The sequence below is a fragment of the Carcharhinus amblyrhynchos genome, chromosome 9, assembly GCF_965287045.1.
Source record: "Carcharhinus amblyrhynchos chromosome 9, sCarAmb.v2.hapA, whole genome shotgun sequence".
Taxonomy (NCBI): Eukaryota; Metazoa; Chordata; class Chondrichthyes; order Carcharhiniformes; family Carcharhinidae; genus Carcharhinus; species Carcharhinus amblyrhynchos.
The window spans coordinates 102,364,956-102,382,316 of NC_137332.1; the positions used below are offsets into that span (position 1 = coordinate 102,364,956).

At 46.9% G+C, this 17,361-nt stretch overlaps 1 protein-coding gene across 2 annotated transcripts in view; it reads right to left on the minus strand.

The window, feature by feature from the left end:
- The window catches only part of LOC145348150 (flotillin-1-like), a 42,362-nt gene extending 32,484 nt beyond the window's left edge, over positions 1 to 9,878 (minus strand). Inside the window, exon 1 of one of the 2 annotated variants that reach the window (XM_080196322.1) lies at positions 9,855 to 9,878. The gene's annotated coding sequence lies outside the window, so the exon portion shown is untranslated. Of the gene's footprint in view, positions 1 to 9,014; positions 9,156 to 9,854 lie in introns of those variants that run through there. The other variant, XM_080196321.1, reaches the window with a different exon arrangement.
- Positions 9,879 to 17,361: the final 7,483 nt, after the last annotated feature.

A 17,361-nucleotide genomic window follows, 5' to 3' on the forward strand; every position in this document is an offset into this window, starting at 1 on the left:
AGCATGGCCAATCCACCTAACCCGCACATCTTTGGATTGCGGGAGGAAACCAGAGCACCCGGAGGAAACCCACACAGACACACGGAGAACATGCAAATTCCACACAGACCCGAGCCGGCAATCAAACCCGGGTCCCTAGCACTGTGAGGCAGCAGTGCTAACCACTGTGCTGCCCCAGTACAAATGCAGGAGAGCTAAACTGCAAACTCTCACGACAATTGATACTGCCCATTGGCTCACCACCTCTGCCAATCAGAGCCAAGCTGCCAATCCTCGGGAGGTCGCTTTAGCTCAGTTGGCCGAACAGCTTGTTTGTGATACGGAGCAGTGCCAACATCACAGGTTCAATTCCCATACCAGCTGAGGTTATTCACGAAAGCCGCACCTTCTCAACCCTACCCCTTTGTTTGAGGTGTGGTGATCCTCAGGTTAAATCACCAGCTGTCAGCTGTTCCCCACCCACCCAATCAGCGGGGAGTCGTTTGCACTAAAAAGCGTTGTGAGCATTTGACATTCTTCCATTTGTCCTGATGTGTGCATGATGAAAAGCTTCAACCACACAGCTCAGCAATCTTCAACTCCTGCACTACGGAGCGACTGTTCGTTGGTAATTTATTATTATTATTTTTACTAATATTTTATTAACCTCACAGCACTGGGATTGTCCTGTTCAGTGACACTAAGAGCAGTCGCATTACTCATTCAGCAGTCAAAAAAAAGAACTCGGGAATTTCTTGGTGGAGAGTAAAAACCTTCATATCGTCTCGAGCAGAAAGCAAGGGGCGCGGAGAGTCAAGGAGAAAACAGCGAGCACTTTCAGCACAGGATTCAGATAACAAGGACAACAGTTACATTAACCAGAAGGACTAATGATGATCATGGTTGACATGGTGGCACAGTGGTTAGCACTGCTGCCTCACAGTGCCAGAGATCCAGGTTCAATTCCATCTGCGCAGAGTCTGCATGGGTTTCCTCCCACAGTCCAAAAGACATGCTGGTTAGGTGCATTGGCCGTGCTAAATTCTCCCTCAGTGTACCCGAACAGGTGCCAGAGTGTGGCGACTAGGGAATTCTCAAAGTAACTTCATTGTAGTGTTAATATAAGCCTGCTTGTGACAGTAATAAATAAGCTTTAATCATCCAGGCGCCCACTTACTTAAATCTAAAAGCTAAAGCACTCAGAACAGTCCCGGGCTCCGCACTTTGTGGAGGGTGTACTGGCCTTGGAGAAAACACGGCATCTAATTTTGAACAGTCGAATGCGGAATGGACTCCGACAGTTAAAGCCAGGAGAGTTCCGTAACTCACCCCTGACCAAACACAGTTCATTCATGGAAAGTGGGCATCACTGGGGAGGTCAATATTCATTGCCCGATTTCCCTGGAGAGAAAAGCACGAGGCATCCTTGCACAGGCTAGGGCTGTATTTACAAAGGTTGGGAAATTGAGGAGTCATCTGGTCAAAGTTTCAAAGATTTCAATGGGCATTGATAGAGGGAAGCTATTTCCACTGTTTGGCAGGGCTGGGACGAGGCAAAGTTGCCTGAAGCAGAATAAAACTTGGAAACAATTCTGCATGATCAAGGGATTTGCAACTCTTTTCCCAAATGGATGCTTGCACAACGTTCACCATCATTCGCGACTCCTCACATACTGAAATAGTCCCTGCCCATGTGCAGAACAACATTCTGGCTTAGGCAGATAAGTGACAACATAACATTCATGCCACACAACTGAGAATCTAACCCCCGCCCCTTGACATTCAATGGCATTACCATCGCTGAACTCCCCACTATCAATATCCTGAGGTTACGATTGAACAGAATCAGAACTGGACTAGCCATATAAATACTGTGGCTACCAGAGCAGGTAGCCTCCTCTCTACTGACTCTGTCTATACTTCCCGCTGTCTCGGCAAAGTAGCCAGCATAATTAAGGACCCCACGGACATTCTCTCTTCCGTCTTCTTCCATTGGGAAAAAGATCCAAATCTCCGAGGACACTCTATACCCTAGCTATGACTGTAATAGTACATTCTGCACTCTCTCGTTTCCTTCTCTATGAACAGTATGTTTTGCCTGTAGAGCACACAAGGAACAATACTTTTCACTGTATGTTAATACATGTGACAATAATAAATCAAGTCAAAAAAAAAGTCTGGGACCCCTGCAGAAAGTGACTCACCTCCTGACTCCCCAAAGCCTGTCCACCAGCTACAAGGCACAAGTCAGGAATGCGATGAAATACACCCCACTTGCCTGTGGGGAATATTCCATCACACTTCTTGTAGCTTCAACAACACTCATGAAGCTCGACACAATCCAGAACAAAGCAGCCTGTTTGATTGAGAACACATCCAGAAGCATTCACTTCCACCACCCCCCACGCAGTGACAGCCGTGCGTACTATCGACAAGATGCACTGCTGGAACGCACCAAGGCTCCTTAGGCAGCACCTTCCAAACTCAAGACCATCTAGAAGGAAAAGGGCAGCAGCTTACTGGGAGCACCATCACCTGGAGGTTCTCCTCCAAGTCACTGACCATCCTGACTTGGAAGTATATCGCTGCTTCAAAATCCCTCCCAAACAACACTGTGGGTGTATCTACACCACAGAGTTTAAGGCGGTGGCTCAATACCATCTTCTCAAGGGAGCAACTTGGAATGGGCAATAAATGCTGGCCTAACCAATGCATTATACTTAAAACATGCTGTATTATGATGGCACTGTTTCCAGCATCTACTATTTTGTGCCAAATGGACAAAACACTCTACATCATTTCATTCATTTACTATGAAAGGAATAAAAGTAATAATTTTATGCTTCAGTTATACAGGGCATTGGTGAGACCACATCTCAGTGTGGGCAGCATTGGGCTCTTTATTGAAGGAAGGGTATAAACGTGTTGGAGGGGATTCAGAGGAGGTTTACTAGATGAATACCTGGAATAAGCGAGTTGTCTTCTGAGGAGAGGTTTGACACACTGGGCTTGTTTCCACTGGAGTTTCAGAGAGCAAGTGGGTGCCTTGATTGACATATAAGATCCTGAATGGTTTTGAGAAGGTGGACATGGGAAAGATGTTTCCTCTTGTGGGTGACACTAGAACTGGGGAGGGGAGGGGATGGCATTGTTTTAAAATTGGGGTCACCCTTTTAGGACAGAGATGAGGAGAATGTGTTTTCTCTCAGAGGGTTGAGAGACTTTGGGACTCTGCCTCAGAAGGCGGTGGGGCGCGGGGTCACTGAATATTTTTAAGACAGAGATGGATAGATTCTTGTTCGGCAAGGGGGTCAAAGGTTAATGGTTGGGGCGACAGGGAATGCAGAATAAGAAACACAAACAGATCAGCTGTGATTTTTTGAATGACAGAACAGGCTCAGGGGGGCCAAATGGCCCATTCCTGCTCTTAACTCACATGTTAAACACAAATTTACCAGGGGTGTAACGTTTTCCTTTCAACTGTATTAAAAGGTCTGTTAACAGGGACAGGGGAAGGGGGTGTGTCCCAATCTTAGGGATTGCACATTATAAACAACTGAATGTCGAGAGAGCAGTAAAAACGGTTGAATTGTCCAGAACAAAGTCACGCAGTACTTTCACAACCCAGTCCCACTTCCTCAACTCATTCACCACTGATATTGAAAAGAAATGCATTCCTGGGGAGGTAGGAGGATTGGCCAAGTGCTTTCCACACAAGTTACCACACACTGCAAAAGAGGCAGAGCCACTCACAGCTTGCACTGGCATTGTTCCTTTAACATAGTCCCAAGGTGCATCCTAGAGTCCTCGAGTAAAATTTACCAAGAGCCACGTATATCATTAATTCCCTCTATATTCTTTCCAAATTTCCCCCTTCGAGGTCTCTCACTCTTTTCAACTAGCCAGTCTCTAACTATTTGTGTCTTCCCTAAGCCTCTTGGTATTTAAAATGTATTCCTGGTGGTTTATCACATGTCTAGAAAGGGCGCAGAGGAGATTCACTAGGACGTTGCCTGGACTGGAGTGTTTCAGCTATGGAGAGAGGCTGGTTAGACTGGGGTCGTTCTCCTCAGAGCAGAGGAGGCTGAGGAGGGACGGGATTGAGGTGCACACAATTACGAGGGATGCAGTTATAAAGCAAAGTTTATTAGTCACAAGTGGGCTTAGATTAACACTGCAACAAAGTTACCGCGAAAATCTCCTACTGGGGACAGGAAGGAACTTTTCTTCTTGGTAGAGGGGTCGATAACCACGGGCACAGGTTTACGAGGGAGTAGGTTTCCGGAAGACGTGAGGAAAAACTTTTTCACCCAGGAGGTGGTGGGAATCTGGAACTCACGGGAGGTGGTGGGAGTCTGGACCTCGTGGCCTGAAAGGGAGGTACAGGCTGGAACCCTCACAACATTTAAGGAGCATTTAGATGAGCGCTTGAAACGCCATAGCATACAAGGCAATGGAGCAAGTGCTGGAAAATGGCATTAGGATAGGTTTTTGATGGCCGGCATGGATATGATGGGCCGAAGGGCCTCTTTCTGTGCTGCAAAACTCTATGACTCTTATGTCTTGCAACACCCCCTTGCCCCCCCACCCGCAAATGCTCCAGTCTTAATTGGCCAACACATCCATCGTCAAGTCTGACTGCCTTCCTAACACCAAGCGGAAAGCTTTATTGCCCAACTGGATGATACTTAACTGTCAACCGTACTGCCTTCTCTCATTCCCATGTTCCATACTCTAAAATCTGACAAAGTTCAAAAGGAAAAAGAATACTTTAAAAATCTCCAGATGATCTTCCTCTACGATTGCACATAGCCACGTCCTTTTTTTCACTTTAAAGTTTATTAGTCACAAGTAGGCTTACATTAACACTGCAATGAAGTTACTGTGAAAATCCCCCGGTCGCCACACTCCAATACCTTTTCAGGTACACTGAGGGGCAATGTAGCAAGGCCAATGCACATCTTTCTGACTGTGGAGGAAACCGGAGCACCCAGAAGAAACCCACACAGACACGGGAAGAAAGTGCAGACGCCGCATAGACAGTGACCCAAGTTAGGAATCAAACCCAGGTAGCAGTACTACCCACTGTGCCACCCTGAAGACTGTTTTTCGATATCTGGAGAATCCTGGACAGTTGGCAGCCCTATCCTTCCAGGTCAGGCCTCCTCGTTCTTGCCTTGCTTAATGGCCGCAGTTCTTTGGTTTCGTTGTTGAACCTCTCATGCCCTCCCTCACTCCTCTCATTCCTTTCCTCACTACACCCGCCTCCCCCCCCCCACCCCCACTCAAGGCCCCAAATTCTTCTTTTCTCTTTTTATTCCCCCCTTCATTTTTATTGTTTTACATGATGGAAGTTTTCCTCAAGCACCTTTTCTTTTACATTCACCTCAACTTCACTCTATTGAGAATTTGTTGTCACAGAAGGCTGCGGTGGCCAGATCAGTGGAGTATGTTTAAGATGGAGATAGATAGTTCTTGATTGGTAAACGGATCAAAGGGAGGAGGCAAGAGAATGGAATTGAGAAACCTAACACCCATGATTGAATGGCCCAATTCTGCTCCTATATTTTGTGTTCTATCTTCCCATCCAGCTTGCTGTCTCACAGCTTATCTTATGCACTGTCTTGGAAACAATGCCAATGCCACATAGCCAATGTCTAATAGCATCCTTTCCAGATGTATCACATCTTGGTATGGCTCCTGCTCTGACCAAGACCACAAGAAACTACAAAGGGTTGTGAATGCAGTGCAGTCCATCCCGCAAACCAGCCTCCCATCCACTGACTCCGTCTACACTTCCCGCTGCCTCGGAAAAGCAGCCAGCATAATCAAGGATCCCATGCACATCAAACATACTCTCCGCCACCTTCTTCCATCGGGAAAAAGATACAAAAGCCTGAGAACACATACCAACCGACTCGAGAACAGTTTCTTCGCTGCTGCTGTCAGATTTTTGAATGGACCTACCATATATTAAGTTAATCTTTCTCTACACCCTAGCTATGACTGTTATACAACATTCTGCACTCTCTCCTTTTTTTCTCTATGAATGGTATGCTTTGTCTGCGTAGCGCGCAAGAAACAATACTTTTCACTGTATCCCAGTCCATATGACATAATAAATCAAATGAAATCAATGTCAGACTGACCCCGAGCATTAGTGAAAATTCAGGCAGGTGAAGAAAGCTTGGTCAAAGAGGGAGGTTTTAAGGAGCATCTTAAAGGAGGAAATCGAGGCTGAGACTCCAAGGGGTACAGAAGCAGCTCAGGCACCTGAAGGAGATCACCAACAAGGCAATAAATAGATTTCAGGGTTCTGCTGGAGGGCAGAACTGAAGTAGCACTGGGATCCCGGATCAAGGAGGTCACACAGTTTGGTGGCAAGGCCAAGGCAAGATAAGATGTAAAGGCCAAAGAATGAGAAGTTTGTGTGAACTGTACATGTCGAGATAAAATCCCTATAGTACAAAGGAGGCCACTTGGCCCATCTAATTGCACCAACTCTCCAAAAGAGCATCTTTCCCAGGCCCTAATTCTGTAACTCCACAAATTTACCCCCCTAGTGCCACTAACCTATACATCTTGGGACATTAAGGGGTAATTTAGCATGACCAATCCACCTAACCTACACATCTTTGGACTGTAGAAGGAAACCGGAGCATCCAGAGGAAATCCAGGTGGACACGGGGAGAACGTGCGGAGTTGGCACAGTCACCCAAGGCTGGTAATCAAACACAGGTCCCTGCTCTGTGCGGCAGCAGCACTAACCACTGTGCCACCTAAGTAGAGACAGCAGGGTTTTGGATGGGCTCAGGTTTCAGGAGGGTGAAAGACAGGAATCTGGCCAGTAGCTAATTGGAATAGAAAATGCTGGAAATGCTCAGCAGGTGAAGAGAGAAACGGAGTTTCATTCGTGACCTTTCAGAGAAGCTAGAATGAAATGTTGACTCTGTTCCTCCCTCCATGGCTGGCTGTCCAGCCTGTTGAGCATTTTCTGCTCTTCGTTCCACATTTCCAGCCTCCGCAGTATTTTGTTTTTCATTGTGCGGTCCGGAGATTAATAGAGGCCATGCCAGGAGCAGGGACCGGGAGTGTTACAGGGGTGGAGGCAGGCAGTTTTGGTAATGTAGTGGGGAGGGGGGGGGGGCAATGGGAAGTACGGCCCAGTGTCAAAACGGACATTGTGACACCAGGAAAAAGAATTGCAAGGTATATGTACAGCAGAGAAATAGCTCCAAAGCTCCACATTATCTATAATTCACACAAGCCTCCTCATCTCATCCCACCAACCCATCCCTGGATTCTTTTCTCCCTCGTGTTCATGCAGCTCTCCCCATGATCATCAGCTACACTCTAGCCACAGGAGTTGCAACTCACCTATGGCAAAACTGCTACACGTCTTCCTAACAATCCTTTAAAAACTTGCTGACAAAAATGCATCACCTTTCCTCTGATTTTCACTAGAACCTACACTTTACAGATCGAAGGTGCAACAGAACAGCTGTTGCTACCCAAGAACATAATTGCACCGTCGATGATGAAATGTCCCAGGTGACCCCCCTCTTATCCCCACCAAGAATCTCTGAAATTCCAACTCTTTCTGTAAATCAAACTTCTTTCCCTCTTTTAGCCCGTGTCTTGATCCATAATTTCTCATGTTTCCTAATGAAGACTTAAAAAAGGTTTCTTCCTAACGGACATGCCCAACTATCCTAAAATGAGAAAATACTAACTCGGTCCCAGCCCTTATTTCCGTGGTTCACCTTCATCTGAGGGACCTCATCAGAGAATCATTACAATGTAGGAGAAGGCCATTCAGCCCATCAAGTCTGCAAAAACTCTCTGTCAGAGTATCCAACCCAGGGCCTGTCACCCACCCTATCCCCATAACCCTGTGCATTTACCATGGCTAATCCACTTAACCTACACATCTCAGGGCATTAACAGGCAATTTTGATTTGATTTATTATTGCCACATGTATACAATGAAAAGTATTGTTTCTTGTATGCATTTAGCATGGCCAATCCACCTACCTGAACATCTTTGACGTATGGGAGGAAACCGGAACACCTGAAGGAAACCCAAGCAGACACGGGGAGGACAGGCAGTGACCCAAGCCAGGAATCGAACGCGGATCACTAGCACTGTGAGGCAGCAGTGTTAACCACTGTGCTACCATGCAAGACGCGAGTTGATGGGTTTTTGATAGGAGAGGGGATTAAGGGTTATGGGGAGAGGGCGGGAAAGTGGAACTGAGCAGCGACAGATCAGCCATGATTTTATTGAATGGCGGGGCAGGCTCGAAGGGCTGGATGGCCTACTCCTGCTCCTATTTCCTATTTCTTATCACTCGAACGAGTTTTCTCAATCTGAATGTTTGCAGCACAGAAACATGGCTTCTGACCCATTACATCTATACTGGGCTCTTCACAAGTGCAACTCAGTCAGCACCACATCCCTGACATTTCCCTATAACCCTGAAAATCTTTTACTCCCTCTTCCCCTCATTAATCCCGTCTGCATTCAATCATTCTCTCTGCAAGCCTCAGCTTTTGCCCGTCTGTCCCTCTCCACTGCCCAAGGCATCAATTTTCCCTACTTACTTCCGTCATCTCCTGCTCAAATTGTCCTTTCTTGCATCGTTATCTGGGAGGTGCACTGAAGCAATTAGATATGCTATCGCTCCCTGTCATTAGAACTAACAGCAAAACAAAAAGTGGCCAACAAAGGGGCTGCTGTAATTCATTGTAAATATCACTCACAACCCAATCTGGAAACAGTTATGACATTGCCTGAGGGGTACTGGATTGGTTTTCTCTCTGTTGCTTCTCTCTCACACACAGGCTGTAATTTTAACGTAGCATTCGCCTGTTGTGCAATGTGAGAGCCGAGCCCAGCCCAGCCCCCATCCCTGCTTTCCCAGCTCCAAGCCTGCTCTAGTGTCAAGGCTGCTCTGGTGTCAAAGGCCCAAGTTCAGGTTCAGGTCCAGCGCCCCAGTTGCTAATGTTGCTGCAGTCCTTGTCCACACACTCACCTTGCTCCACCAGCTGCTTCTGTTGCCACGCTTCCAGCTCCTGTTGATTGCACGGCTCAGTTTACTCTCCAGCTCCCCGTCCCTTCACTCACACACTGACTGACACACCCAAAGCTCCAGCTCCGACAGGACGACCCTCCAGAAACAGCACCACCCCTGGCAGGGAGGAGGAGGAGGCCGACGATCCACACACGGCGCTACCACTAGCAGTGGTGAACCAGTCCTCCAAACACAGCGCCACCCCTGGCACAGGCGCGCCGTTCCTCCAGAAACAGCGCCACTCCTGGCAGGGAGGAGGAGACGGACCACCCCACACACAGCGCCATCTTGGAGGGGAGGAGCGACGACACCCACGGTTGGCGGGAGGTGTCCGTCCTCCAGTCACAGCGCCCCGGCCCCCCGGCGGAGAGTTTCCAGTCATCCACCTGCAACACCGCCCCTGGAAGGAAGGCGTTCTGACACACCCAAGCTCCATCCCCGCGAGGACGGTCCTCCACAAACAAGGCCACCGCTGGCAGGTAGGAGGAGGACCTAACTGTCTGTGCTGTTATATGCTATGTCTGAGGCCAGAACTCTCCATTCACCTGACGAAGAGGCAAACCTCGAAATCTTGTGAGTTTACTATCAAATAAATCGGTTGGACTTAAACCTGATGTTGTCAGACTTCTTACGTAGGAGGAGGAGGCAGACAACCCACACACAAGCGCCACCGCTAGCCGGAAGGAACTGGTCCTCCGAACACTGTAAGAAATCAGACAACACCAGGTTAAGTCCAACCGATTTATTTGATAGTAAACTTGGACTTGATTGGACTTAACCTGGTGTTGTCAGATTTCTTACTGTGTTTACCCCAGTCCAACGCCGGCATCTCCACTCCAAACACAGTGCCATTCCTGGCAGGTAGGAGGACGAGGAGGCGGGCCACCCCAAACACACACACAGCGCCACCGCTGACAGGGAGGAGGGGGTGGCCTTCCCCACACAGCGCCATCTCTGGAGGGGAGGCGTGCCGACACTTACGGGGATGTTGCCCTACTCCAGTCACAGCGCCACTGCTGGTGCGGAGTTTCCAATGTTCCACACGCAACGCCATCCCTGGAGGGGAGGAGCACTGATACCCATCACAGCGCCACCCCTGGCAGGGAGGAGGAGGTGGGCCTGCCAACACACACATATACAGCGCCACCTCTGGAGAGGAGCACTGCCAATACTCACCGTTGGCGGGCAGATTGTCCAGTCCTCCAGGTAAAAAGTCTGACAACACCAGGTTTTAGTCCAACCGATTTATTTGATAGTAAACTCACAAGCTTTCGAGGGGACTCCCTCTTCGTCAGGTGAATGGAGAGTTGTCCTCCAGGCACAGGGCTACCTCTAACAGCGATGAGCCGGTACTCCCATCACAGCGCCACTGCTGGCAACGAAGAGCACTCACACTCCACACACAACATCACCCCTGGCACTCACCCTCCGCACAGCATCCCCTGTGATGGGGAAGAACAGTCATACCCCAGACCCAGCGCCATCCTTGGCTGGGAAGTGCACTCACACTGCATTCCATCCAAAGCGCCACCTCTGGTGCGGAAGAATACAGTAAGAAGTCTCACAACATCAGGTTAAAGTACAACAGATTAGCCACTAGCTTTCGGAGTGCTGCTCCTTCGTCAGGTGAGTGGACAGTTCTGATCACAGACAGGGCATATAAAGACACACACTCGGTTTACAGAATACTGATTAGAATGCAAGTCTTTACAGCTAATCAACTCTTAACAGTACAGACAATGTGAGTGGAGATAACATTAAGCATAGGTTAAAGAGATGTGTATTGTCTCCAGACAGGACAGTTAGTGTGATTTTGCAAGCCCAGGCAGTTACAAACCCATGGGGGTTACAAATAGTGTGACATGAACCCAAGATCCCGGTTGCGGCCATCCTCATGTGTGCGGAACTTGGCTATCAGTCTCTGCTCAGCGACTCTGCACTGTCGTGTGTCGTGAAGAGCAGTCACACCCTACCCACAGTGCCACCCCTGGTGGGGAAGAGCAGTCACACTCCAGACACGGCCTTGCTTCTCTTTGCAGTCAACAATGCGTTTCATAAAATTGTTATGGTGCGGAAGGAGGCCATTTGGCCCATTGTGTCTGCACCGGCTCTCCAAACAAGCATCATGACTTAGTGCCATTCCCTGCCTTTTCCCTGTGACCCCTGCACATTGTTTCTATTCAAATAATCATGGAACTCCCTCTCGAATGTCTCAATTGAAGCATTTCCAGGCAGTGCATTCCAGACCCAAATTGCACGCTGTGCTTTTTTATTCATCTCAGCCTTGGCAATCTTTCAAGGATGCTGAACACTTTAATTTTTCCACTCACACTCTGTTTATCTGATCCAGAACTTCATCTGCCTCCTCCTTAACTCCAATATCTGCGACAGAATTTATTATTCATGCTGATGCTCCTCCACCTCATTACCTTGGCCCCACTCTTGTGTAATCCTCTTTTGGTGGCTCAATGGTTAGCACTGCTGCCTCAGAGGCCAGGGACCCAGGTTCAGTTCCCAACTTGGGTCACTGTGTGCGGAGGCTGAATGTTCTCCCCATGTCTGCTTGGGTTTCCTCTGGGTGCTCTGGTTTCCTCCTACAGTCCGAAAGACGGGCTGGTTAGGTGTATTGGCCATGCTAAATTCTCCCTCGGTGTCCAAACAGACACCGGAATGTGGCGATTAGGGGATTTTCACAGTAACCTCATTGGAGTGTTAATGTAAGCCTACGTGTGACACTACTAAATTAACTTTAAAACTTTAAAAATTTTACTGTCCATGCATTTAGGAAACATCAATTTGTCCAAAGCTCTCACTAAGTGATTTTATTTATTCTTCTTGCCAATCGTTGTGTCATCTTACTAATCCTACATCCCACATCTATGTCATTTATATGAATGATGAATAAAAGGGGACCCAGCACAGATCCCTGTGATGCACTACTGGACACTTGCCTCCAGTCACTAAAGCAGTCTTTTGCCATCACCCTCTGTCTCCTAAAACCGAATCAGTTTTGAATCTACTTCATCAAATTACCTTGTATCCCATCTTCATTTATCTTGTTTACCAGTCTACCATGTGGTCTATGTGGACCTTAGAGTGACACAGTGGTACAGTGGTTAGCACTCCTGCCTCACAGTGCCAAAGACCCAGGATTTATTCCCAGCTTGGGTGACCATCTGTGCGGAGTTCTCCCCATGTCTGCATGGGTTTTCTCTGCGTGCTCGAGTTTCCTCCTACAATCTGAAAGACGTGCTGGTTAGATGAATTGGACACGCTATATCCTCCCTCAGTGTACCCTAACAGAGTGTGGTTCTTCGGGGATTTTCACAGTAACCTCATTTCAGTGTTAATAACCCTACTTGTGACTAATAAATAAACTTTATTTCGTCAAAGATATTGCTGAAATCCATATAAACTACATTGTCTACACACCTGGTCATCTCCTCAAAAAATTCTGTTAAATTTGTTAGGCATGACCTCCCTCTGAGAAAGCCATGCTGACTATCCCCGATCAAGCTTTGTCTTTCCAAGTGAAGATAGATGTTCTCCTTCAGAAGTTTCTCCGATAGTTTTCCTACCACTGACATGAGACTGACTGACCTGTAATTCCCTGGTTTATCTCTATAACCCTTCTCTAATAGCAGAACCACATTAGTTGTCCTCCAGTTGTCTGGCACCTCCACCAACATCTGTGGAGACAACAGGCAGGTACTGGAAGTTTTAGCCAGTGAATGCTATTTAAGACGGAACAGAACACAGGGGTGCACGAAAAGACACAATCGACTATGGCAGAGAGAATGGAAGTTTAATAACTTTGCAAAATACCTTCCTTTTTATTCGTTTAAGGGATGTGGGCATCGCTAGCTGGGCCAGAATTTATTGCCCATTCCTAATGTGGCTTGCTAGACCATTTTAGAGGGAATTAGAGAGTCAACTACATTGCTGTGGCTCTCGAGTCACATGTAGGCCAGACCAGGTAAGGACAGTAGATTTCCTTCCCTAAAGGACATTAGTGAACCAGATGGGATTTTACAACAATTGACAATAGTCACCATTCAAATTTTGATTCCAGATTTTTAATGAATTCAGATTTCACCATCTGCTGTGGTGGGATTTGAACCTGTGTTCCTAAAGTATTATGCTGGGTCTCTATTACTAGATAAGAAGTCTCACAACATCAGGTTAAAGTCCAACAGGTTTATTTGGTAGCACATGCCACTAGTTTTCAGAGCACTGCCCCTTCATCAGGTGAGAGACAGCACTCCGAAAGCTAGTGGCTTGTGCTACCAAAGAAACCTGTTGGACTTTAACCTGGTGTTGTGAGACTTCTTATTCTGTTTACCCTAGTCCAATGCTGGCATCTCCACATCATCTCTATTACTAGTCCGGAGACTATAACACTATGCCATCTCCTCACCATGCTTATGTGACAAGCAGGCAATGGGTAATATAGCAGAATTGCACTGCGTTTTCTGTTTGTGCTTCAAATCAACAGCTATACTGATGTATCAGTCTGTTCTTGTGCCTTTTGATGTGGAGATACCGGCGTTGGACTGGGGTAAACACACTAAGAAGTCTCACAACACCAGGCTAAAGTCCAACAAGTTTATTTGATAGTAAACCCACAAGCTTTCAGAAACGCTGTTCCTGGAACTTGCTGGAGTACTGTGTGCAGTTTTGGTCGCCGTACTTACGCAAGGATATTTTGGCCTTGGAGGGAGTGCAGAGGAGGTTTACTAGGCTGATACCGGAGTTGAGGGGGTTGAGCTATGAGGCGAGGCTGAATAAACTAGGCTTGTACTCGTTAGAGTTTAGAAGAATGAGGGGAGATCTCATTGAGACGTATAAGATGATGAATGGGATAGATAGGATAGAGGTGGAGAGGCTCTTCCCGCTCAGAAAGGACAGTAGGACTAGGGGGCACAGCCTCAAGATAAAGGGGGGGCGGTTTAGAACGGAGTTGAGGAGGAACTTCTTCACTCAAAGGGTGGTGAATCTCTGGAATTCTCTGCCCGTTGAGGTGGTGGAGGCTGCCTCGCTAAATATTTTTAAGACGCGGGTTGATGGGTTTTTGATAAGCGAGGGGATTAAGGGTTATGGGGAGAGGGCGGGAATGTGGAACTGAGCCACAACAGATCAGCCATGATCTTATTGAATGGTGGGGCAGGCTCGAAGGGCTGGATGGCCTACTCCTGCTCCTATTTCTTATGTTCTTATGTCCTGAGACTTCTTGTGCCTTTCATCAGATTACAGGAAGGGGGAGCTCTGGCACTTGTCTCACAGAAACTTTGATTTGATTTGATTTATTACTGTCACATGTATTAGTATGCAATGAGAAGTATTGTTTCTTGCCTGCTACACAGACAAAGCATACCGTACATAAAGAAAGAAACGAAAGAGTGCAGAATGTAGTGTTACAGTCGTAGTGCGGGTGTAGAGAAAGATCAACTTAATGCAAGGTAGGTCCATTCAAAAGTTTGACAGCAGAAGGGAAGAAGCTGTTTCTTGGCTTGGTTGGTAAGTGATCTCAGACTTTTGTGTCTTTTTCCCGAAGGAAGAAGGTGGAAGAGAGAATGTCCGGGGTAAGTGGGGTCTTTGATTATGCCCTTGAGTGGGCTGCAAACATTCCCGCAATGCGATTTCACGGTGACTGGTCAATTCACGGGCAGCCACATGCCGGGAAGGAGTGTCTGCAGCTCAGGAGGATGGGGAGACGGCAAGCCTGCAAGGAAAGGGAGGGTGAGGGCTGATGGTTCTGCTGTTCTCCCTCCAGGGGTACAGCCACTGCGGAGCTATCTCAGAGAGCTGCCAAGCCGTGCAAAATAAATAGCAGGAAAAATGTTCCCATGCGGCACATTCCAACACAAAGCTCAATTCCCAGAAGCATTTGTTAATTTTATTTCATTTCTGATGGTTAATCCCTGGATCGAGGTTGATCGACTGGCCAATCAACCCACCCGCAAACTGCAAAAACAGACGGCCCACGTAAAATTGCATCCAATTTCTTCCGAGTCAGATATTCATAGGAGCGCAGACAGAGAGAACAGGAGCACAGAGAGAGAGAGAGAGAACAGGAGCACAGAGAGCAGGGACACAGAGAGAGCAGGAGTACAAAGAGAGAGAGAAAGAGCAGGAGCACAGAGAAGGCAGGAGCAAGAAGTGAGTGAAAGCCCAAATACCATTTCAAAGGAATTGACATTTTGTTTGCACTATTTAATACAATAAAAACTCCAAATGTGCTCTTTAGAGAGTGCAGTTGCCATTGAGACTAAAAAAGATTTTTAAAAAATTTGGGATCAAAGAATCAAAGAATTCTATTTAAAATCGAGGACATGTCATTAGCCTCTTCGAGCTGAATAAACCCAGTAACCTGCTGTCTGCGACTGGAATTGCTTTCTCTGTTTTACTAATTCTTCCTGTATTTATGCATTCTTTTGTCCTGTTTACGTCTCTCCTACACTGTCACTAATCATCTTTTAAATAACAAACCACTTCTATTATGCAGTTTGTAGGTAACTTAAGCCATAGCTTTGGAGTATTATACAGCTCATTGTGAATGTGCTGTCTTTTTGAAGAACTCTGTTAGTCCCACACCCCCGCTTTTGATCCACAGTCCAACAATGTTATCATTTTTAAAGGTATATTCAATTAAAGGTATATCCAACATGCAAACCTTATTTTTGTTATTTTCTCATGTTTGCCACCTCAGATGGCACGCTGGCACAGTGATCAGTGCTGCTGCTTCAAGTGCCAGGGACCTTGATTTGATTCCCAGCTTGGAATACTGTCTGTGTGGAGCCTGCACGATCTCTCAGTATCAGCAGGGGTTTCCTCCCATAGTCCGAAAGATGTGGATTGGCCATACCAAATTCTCCCCCAGTGTACCCAAACAGGCACCAGAGTGTGACAACTAGGGGATTTTCACAGTATCTTTACTGCAGTGTTTATATAAGCCTATTTGTGACACTAATAAATAAACTTTAAAAATTTGTAGGGTAGGTACACCCACAGTTACTGTTAACATCTTCCATACCCACTGGGCACCACAGAGACTGGGGTGTATTATTGACTGCTTTAATCATATTTTGATGTTTTAATTTTCCTTTCTACTATGTCTTTTGTTTCAGGCAGTTCCCCTCTTTTTTGGGAGCTGCCCCTTTTAATTTGTCCCCTTGTTAACTTGAGTTAGTTTATTTGGTTGGCCATAAAGATTGCTGCAGCCATAGTGCTGTTAGGAAGTTCCAGGATTTTGACCCAGCGGCAGTGATGCAATGACAATATATTTCCATATCAGGAAGGTGAGTATCTTGACGGGGATCTTCAGGTGGTGACGTTCCCAAGTGTCTGCTGCCCTTATCCTGTCGAGTGATCACATTTATGGAAATTGCTGTTGGAGGAGACTCAGTGAGCTGTTGCAGAGCATTCAGTGGATGGAACACACACCTGTGCTACATTGTGTCAGTGGTGGAGAGAGTGAATATTTGAGTTGCTGGATGAGGTGTTGATCAAGTTTTGCCCTGAATGGTGTTGAGCTTCTTGAGTGTTATTGAGCTGCACTCATCCAAGTAATTGGAGAATGATTCATCACACTCCTAACTGGTGCCTTGCAGGTGAAAGGCTTTGGGGAGTCATGGGTTCTTCAGGTGGCATGGTGGTACAGTGGTTAGCACTGCTGCCTCACAGCACCATAGACCCGGGTTCAATTCCAGCCTTGAGTCACTATCTTGTGAAGTTTGCACGTTCTCCCCACGTCTGCGTGAGTTTTCTCCGGTGCTCCGGTTTCCTCCCAAAGTCCAAAGAGATGCAGGTTAGGCGGATTGGTCATGCTAAATTACCCCTTAGTCAGGGGGACTAGCTAGGGTAAATGCATGAGGTTTTGGGGATAGGGCCTGGGTGGGGCTGTGGTCACTGCAGACTCGATGGGCTGAATGATCTTCTGCACTGTAAGATTCTATGAGAGTCCAGAGATGAGTTACTCGCCACAGAATTCCCAGCCTCTGTTATCCTGTTGATTCCTGTTATCATGGGGAATGAGGAAATGGCAGATACCTTGAGCAAAGTCTTCCCAGTGGAAGACATATGAAGACATCTTATGGTCTTATAATTAAAGGTTACAGACATAAGGCAGGAGAGTGGACTTAGTAAGTGTTTGATCAGCCATGATCTTATTAAGTGGCGGAACAGGCTCAAATGGCTGAACGGCCTACTCCTGTTCCAATTTGTTATGGTGTTATGATCTTAAGGCTTCATAAGTTACATGCTAGAAACTGAGTATGACCAAGGGCCTAAAAAGAGTGAGGAATTGAAG